Source organism: Ursus americanus, chromosome 33, assembly GCF_024610735.1.
Source record: "Ursus americanus isolate L20-20 chromosome 33, mUrsAme1.1.p, whole genome shotgun sequence".
In the NCBI taxonomy this organism is placed as follows: domain Eukaryota; kingdom Metazoa; phylum Chordata; class Mammalia; order Carnivora; family Ursidae; genus Ursus; species Ursus americanus.
The window spans coordinates 14,450,962-14,475,709 of NC_142159.1; the positions used below are offsets into that span (position 1 = coordinate 14,450,962).

Below are 24,748 nucleotides of genomic sequence, written 5' to 3' on the forward strand. Positions count from 1 at the left end.
GATAGCTGGAAAATCCCAAATATGTGGAGATTAAACACACAGTTTTCTAAATAACACAGAGGTCAAGGAAGAAATCTCAAGAAGAATTTAAAAATATTCAAAACTAGGGGATGCCTGGCTGGCTCAGTCCGTGGAGCAGGAGACTCTTGATTTCGGGGTTGTGAGTTTGAGCCCCATGTTGATGTAGAAATTTAAAAATAAATGCTCTAAACTAAATGAAAAGGTAAATACAACTTATCAAAATTTGTGGGATGCAGCGAAAGCAGTACTTACAGGGACAGCTACAGCATATATTAGATAATGCATATATTAGAAAAGAAGAAAGATCTAAAACCAATAATCTAAGCTTCCATCATGGGATATTAGAACAAGAAGAACAAAGTAACTTCAATTAAACAGTAGAAAAAAATGATTAGGCAAAGAAATAAATGAAATTGAAAAGAGTAAATAAAGAAAAATCAATGAAACCAAAAGCTGGTTCTTTGAAAAAATCAATAAAATCAATATGCCTCTAGCCAGGCTAACTACAAAAAAAAAAAAGAGAGAGAGAGGACACAAACCATTCATAACAGAAATGAAAAATGGGACATTACTATAGATTTCACACACAATAAAAGAATAATAAAGAAATATTATGGGCAACTTTATACCCACAAAACTTGATAACAATGATGAAATGGATAAATTCTCTGAAAGACACAATCTGCCAAAAATCACACAAGAACAATCTGAAAAGACCTAAATCTATCAAAGATATTGAATCAACAATTAATAACTTTCCAATACTGGAGGCACCAGGCCCAGGTGGGTTCACTGATGAATTCTACCAAACATTTAAGGAAGAAATTACATCAAGTATCTACTGTCTCTTCCAGATGATGGAAGCAGAGAGAATACTTGTAACTCATTCTATGAAGCCAACATTACACTATCACCAAAACCAAACAGAGACATTATAAGAAAAAAAAAAAAACAAAAAAACTACAGACCAACATCTCCCATGAACCAAGATATAGATATCCTCAACAAAATATTAGCAAATCAAATCCAACAATGTATACAAAGAATGATATACCATGACCAAGTGGGATTTACCCCAAGTATCCAAGGCTGGTTCAACATTTGAAAATCAATAAATGTAAACCATCACATCAACAGGCTAAAGAAAAATCACATTATCTTATCAATAGATGCAGAAAAAACACTTGACAAAATCCAAAAGGCATTTATGATTAAAAAAAAAAAAAAACTCTCAGCAAACTAGGAATAGAGAGAAACTTCTTCAATTTGATAAAGGACATCTACAAAAAAACCCAACAGTTAATGTTATAGTTAACAGAAACTTGAAGCTTTCTTGCTAAAATCAGGAATAAGGTAAGGATGTCTCCTCTCACCATTGCTTTGCAACATTATATTTGAAGTTCTAGCTACTTAATGAAACAAGAAAAGGAAATAAAAGGTATATAGATTGGGAAGAAAGGAATAAGACGGTCTTTGTTCACAGATGATATGATTGTCTATGTAGAAAATCCAAAAGAATCAACAACAAAAAAACCCTAATAAGCAATTACAGAAAGATTACAGGATACAAGGTAAATATACAAACACTAACCACTTTCTTATATATCAGTAATGAACTGGAACTTGAAGTTAAAACATTACCATTTAAGGGGTGCCTGGGTGGCACAGTTTAGCATCCAACTCTTGGTTTCAGCTCCGGTTGTGATCTCAGGGTCATGAGATTGAGCCCCACATTGGGCTCTATGCTGAGTGTGGAATCTGCATAAGATTTTGTCTCCCTCTCCCTGTACCCCTCCCCATTGCACACTTACAGTTGTGTGCATGCTCTCTAATAAAAAATCTTTTAAAAATTAGCAATTAGTAACTAAAAATGAAATATAAAAAATACTTGTGGATAAGTCTAACAAAATAGGTACAAGAGTTATATGAGGAAAACTACAAAACTCTGACGAGAGATATCAAAGCAAAACTAAGTAAATGGTGAGATGTTCCATGTTCATGGATAAGAAGACTCAGTACAGTCAAAATTTCAACTTTTCCCAACTTGATCTATAGATTCAACACAATCCTAATCAAAATCTCAGCAAGTTATTTTGTGGATATTGACAAACTGTTTCTAAAGTATATATGGAGAGGCATATTAGCCAACTCAGTATTGAAGGAGAATAACAAAGTTGGAGGACGGACACTATTCAACTTCAAGATTTACTACAAAGCTATAGTAACCAAGACAACATGGCATTGGTGAAAGAACAGATAAATTAGCTCACAAAAATAGTCAACTGACCTTTGACAAAGAAGCAAAGATAATACAATGCAGCAAAGATAGTATCTCAACAAATGGTGCTGGAACAACTGGACATCCACATGTAAAAAAACGAATCAGACACACAGCTCAAAACCTTCACAAATTAACTCAAAATGGATCACAGACCTAAATGTGAAATGTAAAATTATAAAACTCCTAGAAAACAGCACAGGAGAAAACTGAAATGAACTTGAGTACAGTGATGACTTCTCAGAAACAACACCAAGGGCACTATCCCTAAACGAAATCACCGATAAGCTAGATTTCATTAAAATTTTAAAAAACTTTTGTTCTGTGAAAGGTAATGCCAACAAAATGAGAAAACAAGCCACAGACTGGGATAAAATATTTGGAAAAGACATATCTATTAAAGGGCTACTATCCAAAATATACAAAGAACTCTTAAAACTCAACAGGAAGAAAACAAACAACCTGATTCAAAAATGCACCAAACCTTAACAGACATCTCACCAAAAAAGAGATACAGATAGCAAGTATAAAAGGGATAAAAAATGTTCAACATATGTCATAAGAGAATTGCAAATTAAAGCAACCCATTACAATGGCCAAATCCACAACACTGACAATACCAAATGCAGTGAGGATTTATAGTAACAGGAACTCCTATTTATTGCTAATGAGAATGCAAAACGGTACAGCTGCTTTGGAAGACAGATTAGCAGTTTCTTACAAAACTAAACATATCCTTACCATATGTTCCAACAATGGTGCTCTTGATATTTACCCAAATGAACCGTCTACACAAAAACATGCACACAGATATTTATAGCAGCTCTAGTAGTAATTGCCAACACTTGGAAGCAATCGAAATGTCTTTCGGTAGGTAAATGGATAAACTGTGGTACATCCAGATAACAGAATATTATTCTACGCTAAAAAGAAATGAGCTAACAAGCCAAAGAATGACATGGAGGAAACGTAAATGCATACTGCTCAGTAAAATAAGTCAATCTGAAAAGGCTACATACTGACTGAATCCAACTATATGACATTCTAGAAAAGGCAAAACTATGGAGACAGCCAAAAGATCAGTGGTTGTCAGTGGCTAAAGAAAGGCAGGGATAAATAGGTGAGGAACAGAGGATTTTCAGGGCAGTGAAATTATTCTTCATGATACCACAATGGTGGATGCATGTATCATACATTGTCCAAATCCATAGAATGTACAATACGGAAAGTGTACCCTAATAAAAACAATGGGCTTTGAGTGACAACGGTATGTCAGTGTAGGTTCACTGATTGTAACAAACATACCACTGTTTTGTGGGGTAGTGGGAGAGGCTTCCGTGTACTCCCAATTTTGCCATAAACTAAAACTGCTCTAAAAAACAAAGTTCACTTATTCATGAAACTTCATAAAATGAACGTAAGGTTTTCAGTTCTCATCACCCCAAGCCCCATCTATACCACGGTATTTAATACTATGGAACATTCATGAATTCATGTAATATTTTTAGTTTATTCAGAATATCTTTGAGAACATCTAGCCCTACTGTTTGTCTTAATACCCGTACTATAAAAATGCGTACTTTTGAAAAACAAATAAACTGCAGCCTAGGAGCTACCAACTTGCTATACTTACACTAACAGCAGTGGCAGGGGCAGGCCTGGAATTCCTATCTCCTGCTGCTGGTGGAAAACAAAACAAAACAAAAAAGATTCTGTAAGATTTAAACAGACAAAAGTAGGGACTATCTTTTTTAAAAAGAAGATAATTCTTAAAATTTGTAAATTAACTTATTTTAGTAACTGAGGAAAAAATCGGAATAAGAATTCAATTTGCAAATAACACAAAGCATAAACTAATAAACAGGCACTAAAGTTTTTCTAAAGAATGAATTGTATCAGTAGAATGTGATTTTTTCCCCTAAGAGAAGCCGTATGAATGAATTCAATAAATCAAAAGACTTATCTGGACATACATTAGATCTTTTTAAATATTCTTATTAATATGAAACAAGTGATTGGGATTATATTTTAAGGACGAATTTACTTTAGATGTTTTTTGGCCATTTTTCTGGGGGAAGTTATCTACATCTTTCATCAGATTAAAAAAAAATAAAGATCTAGCAATGATCCAGAGGTAGGTATTTTGAGCATTAACTACAGAACCTTGGGGGTCAGAACTATTTCATGTTTTTGTTAATAAATTAGATGGGGGGATGCCGGGGTGGTTCAGTCAGTTAGTTAAGCAGCTGCCTTCAGCTCAGGTCATGATCCTAGGGTCCTGGGATGGAGCCCCAAATCAAGCCCGGCATCCAGCTCCCTGCTCAGCAGGGAGTCTGCTTCTCCCTCTGCCCCTCCCCTGGCTCATGCTTGTGTGCACACTCTCTCTCTCTGAAATAAATAAATAAAATCTTTAAGAAAAATAAATTAGATGGGGAAATAACAGAATAACTGTAGCAGAATAAGCAACTGAGCAAGGTTCAAAAAAACTGTACTGAGTTACATGGCTTACCAATACACAGATATTAAAAACATGGTTATAAACTTGCAGTAAAGGGAGAATGGAGACAGGTAAGGCAGAAAACTTTCAAGGGTGATCAAGGGCTATTCAATGAATGTAAGCTGGCAAAGCTGAAAGTTGAAATTTTACTAAGATTAACAGAAATACTGATTGAAGAGCAAACTTTTGGCAAAATGGCACGCCAAGCTGATGTAAATGGACCTTTTCTCCTACTTCATACAGAAATGCTGGTAAAACATTTAAAAAATGCTTTTAAAATATACAGTCAAGCTTAAAAAAAAAAAAAAAAAAAAAGGAAATCCTCAGGCACCTAAAATGAAAGAGACATCAAAATCAAAACTGGAACATTAAGTGGGTGTTGAGACCATGGTGGCCCACAGGGGTTTCAAACTCCAATACAGGCCCTGGGCTTGGAGGAAAAAGCATTAATTCTCACATGGAGCCTAGAAATACAGCTCCAGGCAGGTAGAAGGTGGGCGAGTTGAAACTGAGACCCTTGCACAAAGCCCAGAGCCTCAAATACCTACCTTCTTTGATATGCAGTCTGAAAAATCTCTGCTCACTGGCTCAGGGAAGGAGCAATAAAAGTTGTTAATTATCTAGGCCTTAAGAAGAGGAAAAGGCACCCACAAGAAATCTAAAATGTAGGCCTATGCCATTCAGAGGCATGTGTAGGTATGCAAATTTGTATCATACAGGAATCCTGAGCTGAGAAATTAACACAAAACCGGATCTTCGGCATGCAGCAGAAAAAAACCAGAGTACTTTCACAACCCAAGGCACAGAGACTCACACAGTGAAGAAGAGAAACATAGAACAGAGCTCACTATTACAAACCGTATGAGGAAAACACAAATGTGAAAGGTAAATCTATAAAGGCTGACAGTAGAAAATGTCAGAAGGTGTCTTTGAAGCAGGGGTAGGGAAACTTCTTAATGCCGCAAATGCCAAAAAACGGGGAAATGATGAATCTGACTGCAGTGACAGTAAAGGTTTCTATCAAAGACATGACTAACAGACAATGGACAAATGGTAAAATCAGGAGATAATATTGTGCAGTTTAAAGGCAACGCAGAATTAATACCTAAAAGACACAAGAAATTCCTGCAAATCTAGAGAAAAAAATTAAAATGGAGCAAATGATGTAATCAGGCAATTCAGAGAAGGAAAAGCTTACTTTTAATTAATCGACAAGTAGTAATAGTAGTTGTTATAATAGGAGTAATAGAGGCACTTGGGTGGCTCGGCTGGTTAAGTGTCTGCCTTTGGCTCGGGTCATGATCCCAGGGTCCTGAGATCGAGCCCAGATCGGGCTCCCTGCTCTCCGGGAAATCTGCTTCTCCCACTCTCCCTCTGCCCTGCTCGTGCTCTCTAATAAATAAATAAAATCTTAAAGAAAAATAATGGCAGCTAGCATTTATCTGATGATTATTATATTCAGGAAGTGTTTATTGTATTCAGGAATATGCTTTACATATATCAATTCATTTTGCCCTCTTAACAACCTGACGAGGCAGATGATGTAATTATCCCCTTTTACTGATGAAGAGACTAAGGCCCAGAGAGGTTGAGTAATTTCTCCGAGCTCTCACTGTAACACATGGTAGAACTTGAGTTTGAATCTATATATAAATTGATATAGCTGTTCTGGTGCATATATAAATTGATATAGCTGTTATGAAAAACATTCTAATATTTAGTGAAATTTTCTGTATATATACGCCTTGTGATCCAGTAATCATACTCCTGCATACATATCCTAGAAAAATTCTTACATGGGTCCATAAGGAAGCATGGCCAGAAAGATCACTGGGGCATTGTTTTTAGTAGCAGGAAGATCAAAGGCAATTTAGATGTCCATCACTGAAAGAATATAAGTAAATGTACGGGAGGTATACTATGGAAAACAGTGCATTAGAAAGAAGCAACAACAAGCTACTAAGACAGAAACATGGATAGATACCCAGTGTTGAATGAAAAAATAACAACCACAATGAGATCTAAAGCATAATAGCATTTACATATGTTAAAAACACATAATCAAAGCAATACTATATATTTGATAAAGCCACACTGGTAGCCAAAGACTTTATATCAAATACATTAGAGTGGGTGCCTATAGTTTGGGAGGGGAATGAGAGTAGGTGTTGGAGGTGAGAAAGAAAAGTAAAATCGAACAAGGGGAGCCTTGTCCAGACAGAGAAATCCCAGAGCGTCACAGATGAGGGGCTCCTCCCTGCACCACCCCCAAAAGACAAAAAGTAAAACTGAAAAGTCACATGAGGAGGAGATGCAGAATCATCAGAAGGAAAATCATTAAATGCAGGAATCAGCACAGATAGCAGCCCCCAAGAACTGAAAACCATAAAAATAATAGAATACTATGAAAAATGCTATAAATTAATTATATTTCATTTTAATAAACAGGCAAAGTGAAGGAAGTCAAAATCAAAGAACAAGATAATATGGAAAAAGGAGAGTCAGATGTGTAAAAGAACTTCTAGTTACAAAAAATTAAGTAACTGACATTCATCCATTGATAAATTAAATAGACTAGATACAGCTAAAGAAAAAATTAGTGGTTAAGAAGAGAAGTCTGAGAAAATTACTCAGAAGGTAGCAGAGTTTATAAAAACAGAAATATGAAAGGGAAATTAAAGGACACAGAAGACAGAGAAGGTGTTCCAGATGGAACAATGGAAAATGTGTAGGAGAAGCAATTTCAAGATATAATTTTTGAGAATATTCTAGAATTAAAGACAAACACAAGTCTTCAGAAGAAAACTTCAAAATATTAACAACATGGAGAAAAGGAAGTTGTAAGGAAACCATGAGAAAAGACATTACTTACAAAAGAATGACAACTGGACTGATACAGACTTTCTATTTAATAACAACAGATGCCAGAGGAAAATGCAAGAACAGTTTTTGAATATTAAGGAAAATAACAATCCAGTATCAATATCCAGATTGAAATAAAATTATCTTCAAACAGACACAGACTATCACTGGAAGAATTACTTTAAGAAGGAAACTGAACCAGAAAAAAAAAAAAAAAGATAGAACATAAGAAGAAATAGCAAGTGGCAAGCAAAGAAACTGCTAAACAAATCCTCTGGAAAAGTTAAAATCAGAAACACTGACAACATCGACGCTGGCGAGGATGTGGAGTGACTGGAACTCTCACACACTGCTGGTAGAAGGGTAAAATGGTACAACTACCTCGGAGAACTATGTGGAGGTTTCTTATAATACAGAATAAACTGCCAATAGATGCAACAACATGGATAAACCTTAAAACTATTATGTTAAGTCAAAGAAGCCAGGCACAAAAAGTACACATATAGGACTCAACTTACAGGAAACAGAAATACAGGTAAAACTAATTTATGGCGATAAGAATCAGATAGTTGTGGGGATGGTGTAAGGAAGGGAAGTGAATGGAAAGAGACACAAAAGAACTTTCTGGGAAATGGAAATGTTCTACATCTTATTTTGGGTGGTGTTTAAAGAGTAGGTATTTGTCAAACCTCTTCAAATACAACACCTAAGCTCAGTTGTTACACCTAAGCTCAGTTGTTCATTGTATCTCAATAAAAAAGAAATTAAGAAATGTGTTGGTATACTTAAAATGCACTGTTTAAAAATAGGTACTGGAAGGGGAGGTTAAAAACAAAATAGAATAATGACAACCACAGTAGCCAGCGCTTACTGAAAGCTCACTATGTGCCAAGCACTGGCCTAAATGTTTTGCGTATATTAACTCATTTAATCCTTTCAACAACTCTACGGAGTAGGTACTCTTATTATCCACCTTTTACAGATTAAAAAAACTGTGGCACAAAGAGGTTACCTAATCTTACCTAGGGTTTACACTAATGTGTGGCAGAGCTGGGGTCCAAACTCAGGCAGCCAGGCTCTAAAGTCTGTATTCGCAGAAGTTCAACGCCCCTCTGAAATTAACAATCAACAACAACATGGAAGATGAGAGGAGACCAGAGTCAGGGTGTTCCAAGAGTCAAGAGGATGACAGAAACAATGATTGACTTTAGCCTTTAGCCTAAATGAAGTATGTATATTAACAGGTAAGGATGCAGGCAAATAGAAGCAAGATAAACATTTGCAAACAGGGCGTACAGAAGAAAATAAAGAAAATGTGATTAATCCAACAGCAAGTGAGAAAAGGAAAAAAGAAAGGCAAAAGAAAATCGCATTAAATAGAAAACAACCGAAGACGGCAGAAATAACTCCAAATGTTTTAGTAATCACAATAAACAGACTGAACTTTCTTGTTAAAAGGCAGAGATGGGGCCCCTGGGTGACACAGTCAGTTAAGTGTCCAACTCTTGGTTTCAGCTCAGGTCGCATGATCTCAGTCATGATCATGACCAAGCCCTGCGTCAGGCTTTGTGTTCAGCTCGCACGCATGCGTGCTCTCTACATCTCTCTAAAATAAATAAATAAATCTTTAAAAGGCAGAGAGGTTCTTTGATTGGGTTTTTAAAAAGTCAGCTATATGTTACTTATAAGAGAATTAACGAGTGGGCGTGTTTACACGTAAAGCGGTACCTGGCGCACAGAAACTACTACATGTGGTAGTTATTATTTCTAGAGACTGTGAATCATCCTCATTAAATAGTTTTGCAACTAGCCATCTGACTTGACAGCTGAAGTATCTATCTGTAAATACACAAACTAGATAATCTTTGTAGACCACTTTCAGGTACAGAGTACTGTTATTAAATAAATCTAATATGTAATCATGAGGGATACACCGGTGATTTGGGGGCTACTGAAATGTACTATAGAGATTAAACTATACTTTGCTGATCTCTCAACTAAAATGTAAGAGCCTCTAACATATTTTACTGTTTCCCCTAATTCCCTTCGTAGGGAAGTTAAACTGAGGAGAGAGAATACAGCATTAGATACAATGTCGTGAAAGTGTACCTTTCAGAGTTAGAACACTGCACGTCGGAATTTCTAAGTGAAGTCCCGTAGATTCTTGTGTAGAGGCGACCTAAATTATGTTATTAAGCACTTACTGAAATTGCTAGGCTTGGGAAAATTGTCAAAGGTCCCAAAGGAAGAACATTTAAGCAACAAAAGAGCACCAGAAAGATGGATGTTACTCAAAGGAACAATATTAAAGCCTCAAGAAAAGACTATACTGATATAGAATAAAGATACTTAGAAAGAAAAAACTTAATTGGCTGAACCAAGTGCTGCATAATGACCCAAAACACAAATGGGAATTCAACACAAAGTGGAAACTAGGCCAGCTTTCTAAAAGGAGCACAAAGAATATTTATTTATTTATTTATTTATTTATTTATTTATTTATTTATTTAAATTTTTATTCTGTCTACTTCCAAAAAGGACTTGAAAGTTAAAAAGAAACAAGAGAAAAACCAGAAAAAGCAAAAATGAGAACTAAGTCATAGTTCGTAGGAAACATGGAATCCCTTTAATGAATAAGGAGGAATACAACACTGAAGACTTACTCTCAATACGCACTGCTTAATTAAATAAAATAGATGCTCAGAAATCCGTTAAGTGCAGGTGATGTCCTTAGCAAAGCACTCAAACAAAGGCCTTTGCTATCACTACCGGAGAGTAGGAAGCTCTTCTTTGCACCTAAGGAACTGGACCCAGTGTTCTCAATTATTATACACATGTCATCCAATTCCTAATTATGGGTCATTTGCCTATTATTTACTCAGCACATTGCTAAGTGCTTTGTCCACAGGGAGCTGGTAATAAAGTTGACCCAATGCTAGAATGATTGAAAGCAGATCTCTTAAAAGGACTCAATCCATAAGAGACAAGACAGACAGACAGACTGATCGCAGGGAGTGGCAAGGAAAAGGCAAGAGCTACAGCTAGTAAACACAAGTGAGGTACGACTCCCAACAGGCCAGGGTGAAAGGTAAAGAACTCCAGACAGAGGAAGAGCCATGAACTCAGTTCCAGGAGAGGCATACCTGGCATGTGTGCTGGAAATCCAGGACACTGGCACTGCACCCGGCTCTAGGAGGACATCCAGTAACTAGCTGCCATCATTATTGTGGACATCGGGCTGGCTAAGGTGGGTCTCCAAAAACACTCACGGAAGAGGAAGGGCAGAGCACAAGGCTACCTAGGTTAGGGAGGCCAGAAAATGAGCAGAGGAACTTCCTCTTGCTTTGAGGGAGGAGCTTCTGGAGCACGAATAGCACAATTAAAGCAGAGCTCTCCCAGTGACGGGAGGACTGGACTACTAAGTGGCTAGCAATGGAAAGGAAGAACAGGACTCCTCCATTATGTCGTCTATACTGGCTGTCTATACAGGTTGTTGCCTTAGACATCCTATATTATGGAGTTCCATGGAGAAGTTGGGCCCACCTCTGCCTGGATTTGTGTGTTCCAACATCCAAGAGAGAAAAGCCATTCTATTACTTAATCAAGGGTCCTCGATTCTAGTTGCCCTAACAATTCTGCACTCTCCTTTGGGCACATCTATCTCATGGTCTGAGACCTCTTATGGTCTGGCTCAATGCAACCTTATCTGTTCAAAGTTTTTTTTCTGTGTGTGTGTGTGTGTATGTGTGTGTGTGTTGCTGTTGATAATCCCTTTCTCCTGAATAAAATCTTTACTTCTACCTTGATGCCTGGGCTCTGCTGGAACCAGAGAGCTGGAAGAGACCTTGGAGAGCCCTATTCATTGCTTTCAGCAAACAGAAGTTCATTACTTTATCTATCACGTACTCTTGTCGCATGACCAAATGACCTAAGTCCAATCTCTTCCCTTTTTAAGGGAGGAAACTGAGGTCCTGAGAGGCTGAGTTGCTCTTTGATCTGAGTCGGCTTTAACCCCATGGCCATTTAGTATCTCACAAACAACCAGAGTCAGGTGAAATAACAGGCACTCTCAACATAATTAGACCAAAGATCACACATTCAGAGACAAGAAATGGGGCATTTGCTACACACAAGAAGATGATTTAAAATGTAAGGTATCTAAGGAATCAGCTAAGTTAAAAGAGAACCACTAGCAATTATTTCTGAGAATACAAGGTGGATGGGTGAGGTCAGAAAAGGGTGACTGCAGCTCTTAGTGGGCCCTGGTTTCTCAAGTTCAAAAGCAGCTGTCATTTGGTCCTGTCTCTTACACGGAGGGCCTGAAAGGTAGTAACATGCGGTGTAAGGGATGGAGGTTTCCGTATTTGGCACTCCTGGATTCGTGGTAGTATCCTGTCATATGTGTTGTCATTGTTGTTTCTAACGGTATTATCACCATCATCCCCATTCCATTCCAATCTAGTCTCCTACAGTTCTAGTCCTTGAGATTTATAGCAATACCTGAATGGCCTATGTGCTTTCCTAAGGTACGCTCTGGTCACTGGGAAATCCAAGTAACCTGAATAGCTCCGAAGAACCCCAAGAGTGAAGATTCTCAAGTGGCTGTTGGCATCAAGTATAAAATTCACCTCTGGGGCTTTGGATGCTGTCTAGTGATCGATATGGAAGACACCAAGTAAGGGTGACATGGAGATGATAATCCCTTGCTTGTGTACTGGGATTTACACCTCATCCCATTTATCTTTGTTTTACAGATGAAGACTAAGGCTCAGAGATGTTAAATGTCTGGTTAAGAGTAATGAGTTACCAAGGGGCAGAAGTAAGCCCAAGTCTCAATTCTCAAGCCATTGTTCTGTCTTCTACAATGTGAAGGCCTTGCTGGATGCCAAGACTTAGCTACCACTTCTGCAGAGAATTTTCCCTTCCAATAGTTCAGCGGCCATTAAGAGCATAGCTGTCAACTCTTGGTTACTTAACAAGTACACTTAGTCTCACCCTGAGGGAACTGGTTAGTGAGCCAACCACATCCACTGCCCCATCAGTTTAGGAGACCATATTTTTCTCAATTATCAACTCATGCCTCATGACAGAGTTACCCCTAATGATATCCTGCTCTTTCTTTTCATATTCTGTCAAATTATATAAAATATTGTTTATTAAACAATAAGAACTACTAATAATTAAGTACCTTACTATGTTTCTAAGTACTTTAAATGCTACCTCCTTTAATACTAACAATCCAGCAAGATAGGGAAACCCAACTTACAGTGAGTCCTAATAGTGCAAAGGTTAAGGAATAGGCCCAAGACCATTCAGCAGATTAGTAGAGGAATTGAGATCTTAATCCAGTCTGCCTGACCTAAAGCTCTTGCCCCTCTATCCACTAGAAAGGTTTCTTACCTGGGATCCTGTCGAAAGAAAAGAATCTGATCCAGAAGTTCTGGGGTGGGGCCTGAATTCTGCATTTCTAATAAACTCCAGGTGATATGGATACTGTCGGTCCAGGAACCCTCTCTGAGTAACAAAGCACTATACAACATTGTTCTCCAATCACTTTTTTTTATATCAAATTACATCTTAAGCAAACTTTCACCTCTAAAACATCTCAAGTCATCTTCAAATCCTTCCCTTTGGCACCCACCTTTGGCGCCAGTCAGGAAAACAAACTCCATAATAGCTCTGGGAATAAAACCTACAAAATATGGAAGACTCCAATAACCATGCCTGAGGTGAACAGCTCTACGGCCTGGCACCAACCCCAGTTCCTGTAGAATGCATTTCAGCAATCTGGTCTTCTGGGGTTAATCCGGCTTCCCTGGCTGATGCCAAAGTAACTAGAGGTCAAACTGCTCCTGTTCTAACGTGGTCAACTGAACCTGGTTAAGCCTTGGAAGGGCCTCGGATGGTAAGGCCAATCTATGAATGGATGCTGAACTGAAAACAAGAGATCTCAGCTTATGACACTACCTATGAACTACTGTGGTATTTCCTTTCCAGCCACTACACCATTTGTCTTCCATAGCCCTCTACCCAGTGTTCCCGACAGCTGTATTGAACGGCATTTCAAGGCCTGCATTCTCTTTTGAGGCACAAAGTCTAAAATCAAGGCTCAATATTATGTGCTGCCTTGCCATCTGGTAAAATCAGGAAGGCCTCAAATGACCGAATTACAAATTCTACTATCCACTCTGCTCTGGTGGACAAGGTCCCTGAGCCAAACAATCCTCCTTATCAAAGGGACTAAGGTCCAGGTCCTGTTCATCCCTGGGTAGTGGGTTTCAGTTCCTTATCAGCACTCAAGATTATTCTAGCAAGCCAATCATCCCCCAGCAGAAACCAGCACCCCACCCTTTTGATACTACAAAGCCTGCCTCTCACAGCCCCTGATTGTTCACTCTGCTCCTGAGGGCAACCCCATGTGGCCCAGAGTAGCAAACTGTGTCCTCTTCTGGGGCTGCGGGTATATGTGATGTAAAAGCTGTGGTCAGTCTCACCCGCCAGTGTCCAGTGTTGTGTGTTCACCCATCCCCATAACCCTAGGGTAGGAATTCTTCCCTCAGCAACAGGGTGAATAAGAGGTGATTAAATCATCCTTATTGCTCAATCCACTGGTCTCTGCTCTTTTCCAATGCCTGAATCTCTTGAATGCCTTTGGCAAGGTCATCAACTGCTCCATGAGGGTAATAACATTCAGCACTGTGCTAAGTAAGCACTGTCCATACACTTTTCCATTCGATTTCCCTAACATCCCTATGAGATAGATACCATTATTACCCCTAATGTACAGATGAGGAAACTAACGTCTAACAGGTTATGCCCAAGACCATACAGCTAATAAGTCTGAGCACAGTTCAAATGCAGATCTGCCGGCTCCCTGTCCTTAATTACTACCTTAGTCTTGACAGAATTTCTGGGTTCAGTGTTAGCATTCCTCAACCGCTCTCCACAGAGATGGCTGCTGGCTGGCCTGACAGGAGCACCTGCATTTGAGATGCCTTATTTCTTTTGCTGGTCTCTGCTGAAAGATGGATGGAGATGTGTATCTGGAAAGAGTGCCGCTGGAACAGGCTGGCTGGCTGGCTGGCTGCCAAGAGACTTCCCTTGATGGCTTGAACTTAATTTGCCAAAAGGTCTAGTTGTCAACCCTGCAGATACAAACACACCATCCTATAAAAGTCTCACAGTTAATTGGACTTTGGAGGTTCGATAACACCGTCTAAACTCATAAGAAGTAGAAATCAGAAAGTGAATTTATTAGTGAAATAGGCCTACTCTTTACAGTTACGTGTGAAAAACTTCTAGTAGTGAGGTCAAGTATCATCAGGCGAGATTATATGCCACCAACCTTCAGTGGAAACTTGGGGCATCTGTCTTCACCTGGGCAGGGAGAGTCTGAGTGTCAATGCACACTACACAGGCACCTCAAGGCTCTGTTGTGTCCCTTCTATCACCTGGACTCTTCTGTGGCTCCAGTCTCTCTTTTGAAAGAGCTGGACTCGGCTTGGTCTCTGAGGTAAGCTTGCACAGGTATTTAGTAGCACTGACCGTGGGCTGAGTTTTCAGTCTCTCTCAGAATGCAAGCAGCGCCCTCCTGTCGCCCCTGCCCACAGGCTTGCCACTCAGTGCTCCGAACATCTGTCAGATTAGAACTACCCCTCCTGCAAGGAGCTTCACCCACTGAAGCTCTTGGCTCACGTCAAACTTAGCCACCCTCTAACTTCCCCTGGCCAATACCAGATTCAGTCCTCACTCCCGTTCTTTCTCCCTGTTCCTCACCCACTTCCCACTCCCATGCACGTCCGTTATCTGTCACTCTGCGTCCCTTCAGCCACTCCGCCACACATCACTAATGACAACTTTTTAAAAAATATTTATCAATACCACATGTACGTGAAATGACTCTTGATCAGAAGGATAATAAAAACCAGGGAATTTTGCAACTAAAATTATCCTTAGAGACTATGTAATTCAGGCCTATCATTTTAGAGATGAAAAAACTGATAGAAATTAAGTGACCTGCCAAGTCATGTACCTGGATAATGGCAGGGCCAAACCCAGGACCCAGATTTCTGGGTTTTTCAAGCCAGCACTTGAACCAAAATACCAAACTCCTAAGTATACCCAACAGGGGAGGGGCTCAATGGGGAGGGCTTCCTCGGTATCTCATAGACTGGCAGCCACCAGCGCTAGGTGTGTTAGCACATTTACTATTTTTTTTCTTTGAATGTTGATTAAATATCAACCACTGATAGCTCTTTCAATGAAAAAATAATTATCAACCTCAAGCCAGAAAACTGCCCAAAAGTGTCTCAGGGAATATATGATTGCAAATTCCCGTCATTAGAACTGTAAGGTAGATTTGTGACTTAACAAGAACAAAAGAAAGAAAAACCACATTTTTTAAAGTGACTATTTAAGATACTTAAAAGATAACATATTTAATGAATATGTAACTGAGGTCATGATGGAGAAGGCCTTTTTACGCATAAAGGAAACAGGAGAAATTCACAATCAATAGATGTGATTACATAAAAACATAAACGTCCAAAAAACAGTGTCAACAAAACTAAAAGATAAATGATAAACGTGTCATATGAAGTGAAAAATAAGTGGTTAATATGAGAATAGAAAGATCATACAAATCAACAAAGAAAACAAATTAACATTTAAAATTTTTTTTTAAATGGACAAAAAAAATTCACAAAAGAAATTAAAAAATCAAACGGATTTAAAAAGTTCACCCTTATGAATAATTAGAGAAATGCAAATTAAAACATTAACACTATTTTGGGGCGATCAAATTGGAAAAATTTTGCAATGATAATATTTAATTGAGAAGCAGTAGGTTTAGACCACGTACTCTGATTTGGCAGACTTTAGTTTCAAGCCTAACTCAAACACTTACTCAGTGACCTTGGGCAAGTCACCTTGATCACTGTGACATTAATGTCTTTATAGTTTGTGTGTGTGTGTGAGAAGATGAAATGGGATAATGCATCTGAATTGTTTTAGCAAAGTTCCTGTCAACAGTAAATGCTCAATGTTAGCTATTATTATAAAAATATTACCTGTATTCATAATGCAAGGGAGGGAGCATTGAGACAGGTACCCACACAGTGCTGATGAAAGTATAAATTGGTAAAAATCCTTCAGAAAAGTAATACGGTAGGTAATCTGCTCATCTAGAGCCATAAAAAGTGTCTCTGGAGGGAGACATGAGAATTTGGGGGGGTTGGGAAGGATATACTCTATGTGTACTGTCTGAATGTTTTACCAGAATGTTTACATATCAGTTGTATAATTATAGATAAATAAAAAAAGAATGAGAAGTCCATAATAGAAGAAAACAATTTTTAACATTTATGCCTTTAGATCCATTTTTAGGAATCCATCTATATGGAAATAATTAATTAGAGACATAATGAAATATTTATGTATACTGAATTCAGAAGAATAGCATCACTGGTAAAAAACTGGAAACTCAGATGTACAATATGAGGTTTTTAAGTACATATGGTATACAGACGTATTATGAAATATGCAGCCAGTAAAAATTAGGCTCTCTACAGGATACCTATAGCACAAGCAACCAAAAATAAATAAATACATAAATAAATTGGACTTTATCAAATTTAAAAACTTTCGTGTATTAAAGGATACTGTTATGAAAGCAAAAAGAGAACTCCAGAATGGGAACAAATACTCTCAAATCATTTACCTGACAAGGGTCTAGTATCCAGAATATATAAATATAGCATATCAGAATACAGATCGGAACTCTTACAACTCACCAACAAAATGACAAATAAGCCCGTTAAAATCAGGCAAAGGACTGGAATAAATGTCCCTCCAAAGAGGATGTACAAAATGGCCGATAAGCACATGAAAAGGTGCTCAATATCAGTTGTCATTAGGGAACTGAAGATCAAAACTGCCACGAGCTACCACTCCACACTCACTAGGGTGCTACAATGAAACACACACACACAGACAGAAAGTGCAAGTGTTGCTGTGAGGGTGTGGAGAAATTGGAACCCTCACACACTGCTGGTGGGAATGTAAAACGGGCAGCCGCCGTGGAAACCAGTTTGCAAGTTCCTCAGAAAGTTACACAGAGATACTCTAGGAGCCAGCAATTCCAATCCTAGGTCTAACCCAAATGAAATGAAAACATATACCCACACTGGGGCGCCTGGGTGGCTCAGTCGTTAGGCGTCTGCCTTCGGCTCAGGGCGTGATCCCGGTGTTCTGGGATCGAGCCCCACATCAGGCTCCTCCGCTAGGAGCCTGCTTCTTCCTCCCCCACTCCCCCTGCTTGTGTTCCCTCTCTCGCTGGCTCTCTCTATCTCTGTCGAATAAATAAATAAAATCTTAAAAATATATATATATATCCACACAAAAACCTGTACACTGATGCTCACGGGAGCATTACACGTAACAGCCAAAACCTGGAAACAACCCAAAATGTCCACCAACTGATAAATGAACAAACAAAATGTTGTATATCCATACAATGGAATACTATTCAGCCATACAAAGGAACGGAATACAGAAAATGTACAACAGGGGTGAAACTTAGAAACACTATGCTCTGTGAAAGAAGCCAGTCACGAAAGGCCACAAACTGGAGGATTCATTATATGAACTGTCTAGAACAGGCAAATCCACACAGACAGGACGTGGATTAGTGGTTGCCAGGGGCTGGGAGGAGAGGGAGTTGGGGAGTGAATGCTAATAGGTATGGGGGTTTTTTTGGAGTGACGAAAATGTTCTAGAATTAGAAAGTGGTGATGGTTACACAGACTTTTAAGTTGTACACTTTAAAACAGTAAATTGTATGGTATGTGAATTATATCTAAATAAATTTTTTTAATTAGGCTCTTGAAGATTTTTAATAACATGAGGAAATGCTCTCCATATACTAAAAGGAAAAGAAAAACCCCAACATGTAATTGTATATATAATTCCAATTTGGTTTAAAAATATATGTACATACATATACACATTAACATTTAAAAAGACAGAAAATACATCAAAATGCTAACAGTGAGTTCCTAGGTAGTGTCATGATGGGGGATTTATTTTCTTCCTCATACATTTCAGAATTTTTTATAGTAAACATGTATTATTGTTATAACAAGGGAATTTAAAAATAGAAACCCAGGTAGGCCTGGCTGGCTTCAAAGCCAGTGTCATTTACAACAACCTATTCATTCATTAAACATTTATTTGGTTCCTACTATGTACCAAGCAAATGAAATAAGATATAATCTCTGCCTGCAGGGAATTTACGCAAGTCTAGCGTGGGGTTTAAACCTGAGTCCACAGACTGCGAAAAGGAAGAAGAGCCCATGTGTTCTCTAAATGACACGCAATGTTGTCCAACTGCACACTTTGTGGGGCAGAGGGCCCACGGCTGTCCTGAGCGGCAGTGGGGCTTAGCGCTTCAAGGACAGAGCTGGAACCCGACTACCTGGTGAGAAGCTTGAATGTCCAATCACAAAGTGTGTGATCTGAGGTTTCTCATCTACAAAATAGAGGTAATGATACTACTTCTCTCTGGGTGGTTAGAAGATTCAATGAGTTAATAATACACCTAAAGCGCCGGCACCATGCACGGAGGACATAGTAAGTGCTCAATAAATGCATGAGCTGCTAACCACTATCGTCACCACCCCCCCACCCCCCCCCCCCACCAACTTCTCAAGGAGGCAGAGACAGAATGGACTAAAGACCACTGGAAAGGCTGTTTTCTACATCTCAAAACTGGCAGCATCTGATTCTTGATAAGCCTATAATAACCACTGCATTAAACTAATTTCTTTTTCCAGATTCTCTCCATTTCTAAGGAAACCCTCCTTTTGAGGCAGGCTATAACACACAATGCGACAAAACATCGAAACGTTCCGTGTGACCAACTGCTTGTGTCCTCGTACCTTCTAACTCCCAGAAACAAGTGATTTTTCAGGACGATTCTAATGGAAGAAGGCTTTGAGAGGCTTATCTGTCTTCTGCCTGCCTTTCTGGCCGTGCTGCTCTGATCCAGTCGTTCGCCCACGATGCCTCTCCACAGGCCAAACGGCAGTCTGTGGAGCAACACAGTCATCTACCGAGTGCCTGGGGGCTGCGACTGCGTTCCGCCCACGGCGACTCGTCCATCCCACGGTCGAGAGTCTCAACAAGCAATCACCGCGCCAGTGCTTCTACAGCCAGCCTCTTAGGAGTTAAAAAAAAAAAAGACTCTTGGCTTTGTCACTGGTACTTACAGGCATCTTGCAGTGACCTGAAGATGTGGATAAGTTCTGAGGTTTCACCAACTTGATTATGAGAATACGCTTTTCCTCAGCAGCGAATCATCAATCTGGACACACAGTAACACCGCACCAAAGTCCAAATTCAAAGATACCCATTTAATATAAAAATTAGAGAACTTAGGCAACTACACAGTACCAAACCAGGCCTGGTGACTCAAGAGACCAGGTGCCTAACGATCAGGGTCGGAGGCTCTAAAGCCAGCCCGCCCGCCCAGGGGCGAATCACAGCACTGTCCCTCTCAACGGGCTGTGTGACTTTAGGCAAGTGGCCTAACTCTCTAGGCGTCACCTTCCTCATATGTAAAATGGGGCTATTAGTGTTTACTAGTGGGGTGGCTATAAGCAGTAATAAGTCACTGCATGTATATGAGTCAATACGTGTAAAGGACGTTGCCTGTAACATTGTAAAGATTCATTAAATGTCAAAGGAAGCATAAAAATCCACCTGCCAAAATATCTGATTTTATAGGTCTTAGGTTGGATATGTACTTTTTAAAAATCCCTCTGCCTCATCACTTATATAAGTTACATATGTATCTTCTATATGTCAAATACTGCTTTTTTTTTTTTTTTTTTTTTAAAGAACAGACTTTATAGACAACCACACTGCTAGTTTCAAACAGCTGGTCTGAGATGGGGGTCAGCTAGAAAAGGGAGAGAAAATGGGGTGGGTAGGCCTCTCATAACAAGAGCGCTGGGCTATAATCTGAGAGAATTCGAAGTCTTAAACTCATTGAAAATTAGCCGGAGATACAGGAACTTTTGAAATCACCTGGTCCAATTCCGACATATTGTAGATGAGGAAACGGAGGTGTTGACAAGTGTCTTAAGATCTTCCAGGTCAGTTACCCATGTTTTTGGAACATAGTCTAAGTGGAAAGCAATGAAGAATACATTTTGGAAAGGGAAAAAGACACAGTTTGGAAGGGTTAAGGTAGGGATCTAACAATAGGAGCTAACATTTGCAAGGGTTTATTATATCCCAGGCACTATGCCAAGCACTTTGCATGGTAGCCTTACATAATTTTTGCAAAACCTGTGAGGTAGTTACTATTATTAATTCCACTTTCAACTGAGAAAGTAGAGTCCTATCAAAAGGAAACGGCTTGCCCCAAATCACAAAGCTAGTGAGTGCCAGAGTCCGTAGATGAACCCACGCCGTCTGACTCCAGAGCCCGAACCCTCACCGCTGGATACTGCCCAAGCGTGGGAACGGAAAAAGCAGTGAAGCTCTTGATCCCTCAGTCTTTCTCCTACTTTTTTGGTAACTTCTCTGTTCAGAGGCAGTGCAGAGGTACGCGGTAAAGAAACTGGGGGCTTTTGTTGTTGCTGTTGTTTTTATTTATTTATTTATTTATTTATTTATTTATTTATTTATTTATTTATTTATTTATTTTAAAGATTTATTTATTTATTAGACAGAGAGAGACAGCCAGCGAGAGAGGGAGCACAGCAGGGGGAGTGGGAGAGGAAGAAGCAGGCTCATAGCGGAGGAGCCTGATGTGGGGCTCGATCCCGCAATGCCGGGATCACGCCCTGAGCAGAAGGCAGACGCTTAACGACTGCGCCCCCCAGGCGCCCCTGCTGTTGTTTTTAATTCCAGTAGAGTTAACATACAGTGTTATATTCGTTTCAGGTGTACAATGTAGAGATTCAATCATTCTGTACATTAGCCAGGGCTCATCACTGATAGTGTACATATATGAAGTGTTTTTAAAGTAAGAGGAGATGCCATTAATTTAGAGGCTACTTATTCTGTGCTATATGAGGCGCCACACACACTTGTCAGGGCCCCCCAACTTGTCCAGCGCCACGAAGCAGGTGATGGTGCTGCTGGGCGAGGTGGAGCCCATGCAGCCCTAGCGGGGCTCTAAGGCCCCATTTCCTTAGTCAGGGGACAGCGTGTGCCTGTCCATCCAGCAGATCTTTACTGAGCCCAGCCAAACACCCTTAACTAAAGCTGTCCTTACATAAAGAAGAAATTCAGCATAATCCTGCTCTCAAAAAACTCATGGCACACGTAAGAACAGATCACTTTCAGCTTGGAACTCTACTCTTCTTATACCTCAGTAGTTGCGTATCAGAAGCACTGAAGACTAGGGAGCTCCCACCGCCCACATTACTGCCCTAGGACACCATGCAGATCACCCACCCTTCGCTAGGCCTCTGTGCACACTTCGCAGATGAACTCCGTTCTCCCCTCCTCCGAGCGCTGAAAGCTTTTGTCTTTGAAGAAGCAGGAATTATTTTCATCTCTAGCTTTCTCTTGTCTATCACCAGGGAGTATGACAAAAGCGTTAACTTGAGGAGCTAACAACAACAACAAATACAAATGAGGATAACTTCTCTATTGCTTCTAACTTTGGGAAAGAGCCTGTGGGATTCCGTAGTATTTGCTCAAAACTGTTCAAAGGAAGACATGGAAAATTTCATCCTCAACACTTCACTACCTGAGAAAAAAATCCAGAACTCTAGAGGCCAATTATTCTGCTGTCTTGGAGTCTGACCTTAGAAAGGTTTGAACCTGCCTAGAAATGAGGGCAGCTGACAGCAGAGTGCCAGCTACACGCGCAGCCGGTATCGAGGGCGGTCAGAGCTAACGACTGCCAGGGCTTCGGAGCATCAGTCACGAGTTACAGCACCACACTAAACCTATGGGCTAAATGAATACGAGCAGCACATTTTACTGTTATTTAAATTTGTAAGTTCCTACTATGTTCCCACTATCATGCTGGGAGCCGGGTACTCAAAACACTGGCAGGCCTTAGAAATCAACTAGTTCTGGACTACATTAATAAAACTAGGCCAAGAGAAGGCAAGTGAGAGCAGAACATAAGGGAAGCAGGAGGGAGGGGGTGATAGGAGGGCTTCCTTTTTGCAAACAGAAGTGAGGGAAATCTTTGTGACATGAATTAGAAGAGAAGATGAAGGTAATACTATGAGCTGGAGTTAGAATGGAGTTTAGAATGGCTCTTGACTGTCTCCCTTGCTTCTGCTTTTCCCTGCCCAGTTGGGAGTTTAAAATTTGAAAAATAATCTTAAGGAGCTAAAAAGAGTTGGGTTATAAACCTGACTTTGACTTTGTAACCCTGAGTTACTTAATTTTTCAAAACCTGTTTCCTCAACTGTAAAAGGGAGGGGACATGCATATAGCTCATACTGCTATCCATGCTTTTGTGTGTTTGAAATGTCCCTATTTTAATGGAGACACTAATACCTATTGCTTAGTTGCTATAAGGATTACAAGAAATAATTACGGAAAATACCTAGCCAGCGCCTGGCACTTTGTAGTATTCAATAAATGATAACTATCATTATCAACATGCTATTTTTTTAAAGTTCTGGGATGAGGGCAAGGAGAACAACATTCTACGAGCCAGTGAATTAATAGCTGCAGACTGTACGCTTAGGAATATCTGGATGTCTGTACGAGGACAATCTTTCCATATATGGGTCTTATAGGCTCACTCTTTCATCTACTTTCATCTTCCCCTTCCTGCTTTATTCATCCATTCAACAAATATGCACAGACTGCCTACTGTATGTAGGACACAGAGCTATGTAGTGAGAATGGAGGAGGACAGACAAGAGAAGGGGTTTTGAGGGGACAATATTAATAGGATGGGCTGGAGGGAACATCTATGAACCATCTGAAATGACATACAAGAAGTTTTGAGTATGCGGGTGTGTACATGCCTCTGAGAAGTTCTGGAGGGATTCTAAGAGGAATTATTTTTTTTTTAAAGTTAAGACTGAAAATCTAATAAACTTAACAAGAGCATACAAAATTTATAGGAAAAAACATAAAACACTCCTGAAAGATCACAAAAGTAGCCTTAGCAAATGGAAAGACAGGCCACAATCTTGGCTAAGACTCAACATCATAAAGATGTCAGTTCTCTCTAAGCTAATTAATAAATTGAACATAATCTCAATAGAAACACCATCCATTTGTTGCTGCCTGAAACTAGACAAATTGATTATAAAGTTTATACGGCAGAATAAACAAGCAAAAGCAGCCAGGAAAACACTAAAAAAGAGCAATATGAACAAATTGGCCCTTCCAGATGTTAAAAAAAATTATAAAGCCTCTAAAATTCATATGGTTTCGTAACAGCATATGAATTGACGATCAAACCAATGGAACAAAATAGTAAGAAACCAAAATGTATACAACAGTTTAGTATCCAATTAAAAGAGCATCTCAAATCAATAGACAAAAAATAAGAACTTTCTTTTCTTTCTTTCTTTCTTTCTTTTTTTTTTTTTTAGAGAGAGAGAGAAAGGATGGGGCTGGGGCGGGGTTGGGGAGGGTAGGGAGAAAAAAAGTCTTAAGCAGGCTTCACGCCCAGCGTGGAGCCCTAGCCCATGACCCCAAGATCATGACCTCAGTTGAAATCAAGAGTCGGACACTTAACTGAGTGAGCCACTGAGGTGCCCTAATAAGAATTTTTCATAAGCAGCGTTGGAACACCTGGTTGGCTATTGGGGAAAAGATAAAATTGGATCCTTCGTCAAGATAAATTTCAAAAGGATAAGAACCTTAGATGTTTAAAACATAAAAAGCAAAACCATACATATACTGGAAGAAAACATTAATGAATTCCCCATAAATTAAGAGCAGGGCAAACTTCCTAACTGTGACTCAAAATCTAAAGCAATACACTGCAAGACCCATAAATACAATATATAAAGATGTAAAACTTTTGTACAGCAATAAAACAACATATGCAAAGTTAGGCATATGACAAATTGGAAAAAATATTTTTGCAACTT

General features: G+C 39.3%; 1 protein-coding gene across 6 annotated transcripts in view; it reads right to left on the bottom strand.

The window, feature by feature from the left end:
* ZBTB40 (zinc finger and BTB domain containing 40) overlaps window positions 1-24,748 on the bottom strand; it is a 75,398-nt gene that overhangs the window by 43,713 nt on the left and 6,937 nt on the right. Inside the window, exons 2-3 of one of the 6 annotated variants that reach the window (XM_045781972.2) lie at window positions 8,681-8,770; window positions 3,933-3,979 (exon numbers count right to left, since the gene is read on the bottom strand). The exons of 2 other annotated variants lie outside the window; for them this stretch is intronic. The gene's annotated coding sequence lies outside the window, so the exon portion shown is untranslated. The remainder of the gene's footprint in view (window positions 1-3,932; window positions 3,980-8,680; window positions 8,771-24,748) is intronic. 3 more of the 6 variants (XM_087858482.1, XM_045781974.2, XM_045781975.2) reach the window with 3 other exon arrangements.